This window comes from Cetorhinus maximus, chromosome 36 (genome assembly GCF_964194155.1).
Source record: "Cetorhinus maximus chromosome 36, sCetMax3.hap1.1, whole genome shotgun sequence".
Lineage (NCBI taxonomy): Eukaryota > Metazoa > Chordata > Chondrichthyes > Lamniformes > Cetorhinidae > Cetorhinus > Cetorhinus maximus.
Genome location: NC_135914.1, coordinates 5,101,192 through 5,108,355, shown reverse-complemented (window position 1 = coordinate 5,108,355; position 7,164 = coordinate 5,101,192).

Sequence of the window (7,164 nt, the reverse complement as noted above, 5' to 3'; positions counted from 1 at the left end):
CTCGGACTCTAACTGCACTATGTGTGTCTCTCTGACTCTGCACTGTGTCTCTCTCGGTCTCTAACTGCACTATGTGTGTCTCTCTGACTCTGCACTGTGTCTCTCTCGGTCTCTAACTGCACTATGTGTGTCTCTTTGACTCTGCTCTGTGTCTCTCGGTCTCTAACTGCACTATGTGTGTCTCTCTGACTCTGCACTGTGTCTCTCTCGGTCTCTAACTGCACTATGTGTGTCTCTCTGACTCTGCACTGTGTCTCTCTTGGTCTCTAACTGCACTATGTGTGTCTCTCTGACTTTGCACTGTGTCTCTCTCTCGGTCTCTAACTGCACTATGTGTGTCTCTCTGACTCTGCACTGTGTCTCTCTCGGACTCTAACTGCACTATGTGTGTCTCTCTGACTCTGCACTGTCTCTCTCTCGGTCTCTAACTGCACTATGTGTGTCTCTCTGACTCTGCACTGTCTCTCTCTCGGACTCTAACTGCACTATGTGTGTCTCTCTGACTCTAACTGCACTATGTGTGTCTCTCTGACTCTGCACTGTGTCTCTCTCTGTCTCTAACTGCACTATGTGTGTCTCTCTGACTCTGCACTGTGTCTCTCTCGGTCTCTAACTGCACTATGTGTGTCTCTCTGACACTGCACTGTGTCTCTCTCGGTCTCTAACTGCACTATGTGTGTCTCTCTGACTCTGCACTGTGTCTCTCTCGGTCTCTAACTTTACAGTGTGTCTCTCTGACTTTGCACTGTGTCTCTCTCGGTCTCTAACTGCACTATGTGTGTCTCTCTGACTCTGCACTGTGTCTCTCGGTCTCTAACTGCACTATGTGTGTCTCTCTGACTCTGCACTGTGTCTCTCTCTGTCTCTAACTGCACTATGTGTGTCTCTCTGACTTTGCACTGTGTCTCTCTCTCGGTCTCTAACTGCACTATGTGTGTCTCTCTGACTCTGCACTGTGTCTCTCTCTCGGTCTCTAACTGCACTATGTGTGTCTCTCTGACTTTGCACTGTCTCTCTCTCTCGGTCTCTAACTGCACTATGTGTGTCTCTCTGACTCTGCACTGTGTCTCTCTCTCTCGGTCTCTAACTGCACTATGTGTGTCTCTCTGACTTTGTACTGTGTCTCTCTCTCGGTCTCTAACTGCACTATGTGTGTCTCTCTGACTCTGCACTGTCTCTCTCTCGGTCTCTAACTGCACTATGTGTGTCTCTCTGACTCTGCACTGTGTCTCTCTCGGTCTCTAACTGCACTATGTGTGTCTCTCTGACTCTGCACTGTGTCTCTCTTGGTCTCTAACTGCACTATGTGTGTCTCTCTGACTCTGCACTGTGTCTCTCTTGGTCTCTAACTGCACTATGTGTGTCTCTCTGACTTTGCACTGTGTCTCTCTCTCGGTCTCTAACTGCACTATGTGTGTCTCTCTGACTCTGCACTGTGTCTCTCTCGGTCTCTAACTGCACTATGTGTGTCTCTCTGACTCTGCAGTGTCTCTCTCGGTCTCTAACTGCACTATGTGTGTCTCTGACTCTGCACTGTGTCTCTCTCTGTCTAACTGCACTATGTGTGTCTCTCTGACTCTGCAGTGTCTCTCTCGGTCTCTAACTGCACTATGTATGTCTCTCTGACTCTGCACTGTCTCTCTCTCGGTCTCTAACTGCACTATGTGTGTCTCTCTGACTGCTGTATGTATTTCTTTGTCTCTAACTTTGTATGGGTTGTTTGTGTGAGTGCACCTTTTGGTCTGTAAGTAAGTGTTTCTCGCTCTCTCTCTCTCTCTCTCTCTCTAGTGTCTTCTCACTATCTGTGCTTCCCTGTCTTTAATTGCATGTTCCAGCAAAATGGATTTTTTCCCCAGTCTGCTTTCAGGCTCTGAGCCCATGGAAGGGCAGAGTGAAACTAACAAAGAAAGCAGTGGAATCGCTTAAACCTCGAGCCCTGCTGGTCTGACAATGGGGAACTCGCATTCTAAACAGTAACTTCAGCCTGTCAGTCATTGTCTCCAGGATTTACATTACAATAGAGAGGGGGCCCAAACTGACCTGCCAGGATCCTGTTGCTATGGAAAAGTAACTGTTACCAGAAGGGAAGGGATGTCTTTTCAGTCTGGAGAACGTGTTCAGCATTCACCAGACTAACAAAACCCTACTCCAACCAGCAAACACATGGTCTGCCTCTGTTTATACAGCATGATTCTGAGGCACAAGACCATCAACAAACATCACCCAACCTTCCCAAAACCCCAAACATCCAGGATTTCCACAGATTCTTTAATAACCGTCACGGAAAATACAAATCGGCCTCAGACTCACCAGCACAAAGGCTGACCAACTCTTAGCAAGTGGAATAAGGGCCACTTTGGATGGGGAGGGGTGGCCATAACTCCCCCTGGTGGCTGACGGCCACACTGCACATGCTCACCACAAAAGACAAGACTCCCCGGCTCAGCCTCACTTCTGCAAATAAGGGACCAAAAAGTGGGGTCACCAGACATCCCAGTTTTACCAGGATGGACAGGGGCTTGTCACTAAGCATCGCGGCGCCCCCATCGTTTTCTCCAGATTGCTCAATGCCCAGATCCCTCCTCTTTAACTCACCCCCTTGCAATCCATTTACCTGGGCCAGGATTTCTCACCCCCCCCCGCCACTGCCTGTGGGGATATTACAGTACCCCCCACCCCCCCCCCCCCCAAGGTGAGACACTCTGTGGCAGGGCTGTAAAATCCCTGGGAATGGGAATTATAGAGAGGGAGAGATGAGGAACAGGGAGTGAGTCCTGGGAGCATTCCCTTTGACTTTCAGGAGCACCTTGTCTTTCTCCACATTAAGCCAACAAACCCGGAGATGGGAAGCGGGCACCGCGTTCCCCTCCGGCTGGGAAAACGAAGAAGTAACTAGAAAGTCAGGCCTGTCGGTGGGCAAGAGCCACCTCTGTTATCATTGGTGAGAGACAGTGAGGGGGACACAGCCCAGCGCTGAGTTCAGGGGGAGCGATGGGGGGGACACAGCCCAGCGCTAGGTTCAGGGGGTAAGGATGGGGGGGTCACAGCCCAGCGTTGGGTTCAGGGGGAGCGATGGGGGGGACACAGCCCAGCGCTGGGTTCAGGGGGAGCGATGGGGGGGTGGGGACAGCCCAGCGCTGAGTTCAGGGGGTAAGGATGGGGAGGGACGCAGCCCAGCGCTGGGTTCAGGGGGTAAGGATGGGGGGGGACAGCGCCCAGCGCTGGGTTCAGGGGGAGCGATGGGGGGGACACAGCCCAGCGCTGGGTTCAGGGGGAGCGATGGGGGGGGACACAGCCCAGCGCTGGGTTCAGGGGGTAAGGATGGGGGGGACACAGCCCAGCGCTGGGTTCAGGGGGTAAGGATGGGGGGGACACAGCCCAGCGCTGGGTTCAGGTGGTAAGGATGGGGGGGACACAGCCCAGTGCTGGGTTCAGGGGGTAAGGATGGGGGGGACACAGCCCAGCGCTGGGTTCAGGGGGAGCGATGGGGGGGACACAGCCCAGCGCTGGGTTCAGGGGGAGCGATGGGGGGGACACAGCCCAGCGCTGGGTTCAGGGGGAGCGATGGGGGGGGACACAGCCCAGCGCTGGGTTCAGGGGGTAAGGATGGGGGGGGGGCACAGCCCAGCGCTGGGTTCAGGGGGTAAGGATGGGGGGGGGGCACAGCCCAGCGCTCGGTTCAGGGGGTAAGGATGTGGGGGACACAGCCCAGCGCTGGGTTCAGGGGGAGCGATGGGGGGGGACACAGCCCAGCGCTGGGTTCAGGGGGTAAGGATGGGGGGGACACAGCCCAGCGCTGGGTTCAGGGGGTAAGGATGTGGGGGACACAGCCCAGCGCTAGGTTCAGGGGGAGCGATGGGGGGGACACAGCCCAGCGCTGGGTTCAGGGGGAGCGATGGGCACTGCCCAACCCAACCTCAACCAAACACGGACCACAGCTGAGGCTGTTACCACACCCCACCCCTCCCTTCCCCGGGGGTCTGATTCCCCATCACTTGCTGTTCACTTGAATCCGCTTGGTGCCCCTCTTCACTGTAGCAGCAGCAGCTGCCGCTTTGTGCAGATTGTCGGGGTCTCATCATCGCTCATTCTGTCCGAGGCCACATGCTTTAACCTTCCCCAGCTCCATATATTCGGACGTGTTCAGCTGTTTTTTCAATAACCATGGCCCCTCTGCAAACTTCTCCACACTCACATTCTATCACTGGGCTCAGTGCCTCACTCCTAAAGGAACCTCTCCCTCCCACTGAGACTGAGGTGAGGGTCTGTCTGGCTGTCTCTCCCCTGCTGAGTGAGAGATTGTTCTGCTGCCTGGTGTTTAGTGGCCATGAAGCGGTCACTCCCTCACCTTCAGCTGCTGCACTGACCCTGACACCCACTGGTCACCAAATACAAATCAAATATATTGAGCCTTTTATTAATAAAAGTCTGCAGAGAATAAGGAAAAACTGCCCTGATGGAGCTGGAATTTAAAGTTGATGTTATTTGTTAAGTTTGGGTATCACTGTAGCTCCCGGTATATTTACAGATGTATATATATTTATTAGTCTATGGTCAGATCAGGTATGTTGCTTTAATGGGTTTTATTGGTATTCTTTGGATGAAGGGAGTCTCTGTCACTCTCTATGGATGGTAATGGGACTGGGTGCCTGTTCCTCACTGAGCCTGAGTCGTAGGTATATACACCACAGGAGCCCTGTCTCAACAGTGCGTGAGGAGGAGAGTGAGGAGGGCAGGGTGAGGGGGAGAGTGATGAGGGCAGGGTGAGGAGGAGAGTGAGGAGGGCAGGGTGAGGGGGAGAGTGGGGAGGGCAGGGTGAGGGGGAGAGTGAGGAGGGCAGGGTGAGGGGGAGAGTGAGGAGGGCAGGGTGAGGGGGAGAGTGAGGAGGGCAGGGTGAGGGGGAGAGTGAGGAGGGCAGGGTGAGGGGGAGAGTGAGGAGGGCAGAGTGAGGGGGAGAGTGAGGAGGGCAGAGTGAGGGGGAGAGTGAGGAGGGCAGGGGGAGGGGAGAGTGAGGAGGGCAGGGTGAGGGGGAGAGTGAGGAGGGCAGAGTGAGGGGGAGAGTGAGGAGGGCAGAGTGAGGGGGAGAGTGAGGAGGGCAGAGTGAGGGGGAGAGTGAGGAGGGCAGGGGGAGGGGGAGAGTGAGGAGGGCAGGGGGAGAGTGAGGAGGGCAGGGGGAGAGTGAGGAGGGCAGGGGGAGAGTGAGGAGGGCAGGGTGAGGGGGAGACTGAGGAAGGCAGAGTGAGGGGGAGAGTGAGGAGGGCAGGGTGAGGGGGTAAGTGAGGAAGGCAGAGTGAGGGGGAGAGGGAGGAGGGCAGGGTGAGGGGGAGAGGGAGGAGGGCAGGGTGAGGGGGAGAGTGGGGAGGGCAGGGTGAGGGGGAGAGTGGGGAGGAGAGTGAGGGGGAGAGTGAGGAGGGCAGGGTGAGGGGGAGAGTGAGGAGGGCAGGGTGAGGGGGAGTGTGAGGAGGGCAGGGTGAGGGGGAGAGTGAGGAGGGCAGGGTGAGGGGGAGAGTGAGGAGGGCAGGGTGAGGGGGAGTGTGAGGAGGGCAGAGTGAGGGGGAGAGTGGGGAGGGCAGGGTGAGGGGGAGAGTGAGGAGGGCAGGGTGAGGGGGAGAGTGAGGAGGGGAGGGGGAGATTGAGGAGGGCAGGGTGAGGGGGAGAGTGAGGAGGGCAGGGTGAGGGGGAGAGTGGGGAGGGCAGGGTGAGGGGGAGAGTGAGGAGGGCAGGGTGAGGAGGAGAGTGAGGAGGGCAGGGTGAGGGGGAGAGTGAGGAGGGCAGGGTGAGGGGGAGAGTGGGGAGGGTAGGGTGAGGGGGAGAATGAGGAGGGCAGAGTGAGGGGGAGAGTGAGGAGGGCAGGGGGAGGGGAGAGTGAGGAGGGCAGGGGGAGGGGAGAGTGAGGAGGGCAGGGTGAGGGGGAGAGTGAGGAGGGCAGAGTGAGGGGGAGAGTGAGGAGGGCAGGGTGAGGGGGAGAGTGAGGAGGGCAGGGTGAGGGGAAAGTGGGGAGGGCAGAGTGAGGGGGAGAGTGAGGAGGGCAGGGGGAGGGGGAGAGTGAGGAGATCAGGGGGAGGGGGAGAGTGAGGAGGGCAGTGTGAGGGGGAGAGTGAGGAAGGCAGAGTGAGGGGGAGAGTGAGGAGGGCAGGGTGAGGGGGAGAGTGAGGAGGCAGAGTGAGGGGGAGAGTGAGGAGGGCAGGGTGAGGGGGAGAGGGAGGAGGGCAGGGTGAGGGGGAGAGGGAGGAGGGCAGGGTGAGGGGGAGAGTGGGGAGGGCAGGGTGAGGGGGAGAGTGAGGAGTGCAGGGTGATGGGGAGTGTGAGGAGGGCAGGGTGAGGGGGAGAGTGAGGAGGGCAGGGTGAGGGGGAGAGTGAGGAGGGCAGGGTGAGGGGGAGTGTGAGGAGGGCAGAGTGAGGGGGAGAGTGGGGAGGGCAGGGTGAGGGGGAGAGTGAGGAGGGCAGGGTGAGGGGGAGAGTGAGGAGGGCAGGGGGAGGGGGAGATTGAGGAGGGCAGGGTGAGGGGGGAGAGTGAGGAGGGCAGGGTGAGGGGGAGAGTGGGGAGGGCAGGGTGAGGGGGAGAGTGAGGAGGGCAGGGTGAGGAGGAGAGTGAGGAGGGCAGGGTGAGGGGGAGTGAGGAGGGCAGGGTAAGGGGGAGAGTGGGGAGGGTAGGGTGAGGGGGAGAGTGGGGAGGGCAGGGTGAGGGGGAGTGAGGAGGGCAGGGTAAGGGGGAGAGTGGGGAGGGTAGGGTGAGGGGGAGAATGAGGAGGGCAGGGTGAGGGGGAGAGTGGGGAGGGCAGGGTAAGGGGGAGAGTGAGGAGGGCAGGGTGAGGGGGAGAGTGAGGAGGGGAGGGGGAGATTGAGGAGGGCAGGGTGAGGGGAGAGTGAGGAGGGCAGGGTGAGGGGGAGAGTGGGGAGGGCAGGATGAGGGGGAGAGTGAGGAGGGCAGGGTGAGGGGGAGAGTGAGGGCAGGGTGAGGGAGGAGAGTGAGGGGGAGGAGGGCAGGGTGAGGGAGAGGGGGGAGAGTGAGGGGAACGAGGGCAGGGTGAGGGGGAGAGTGGGGGGGGGGGGGGGAGGGGGGAGTGGGGAGGCTGGAGGGGAGGCTGAGGTGGAGTGAGGAGGGCAGGGTGAGGAGGAGACTGAGTAGGGCAGGGTGAGGGTGAGAGTGGGGAGGGCAGGGTG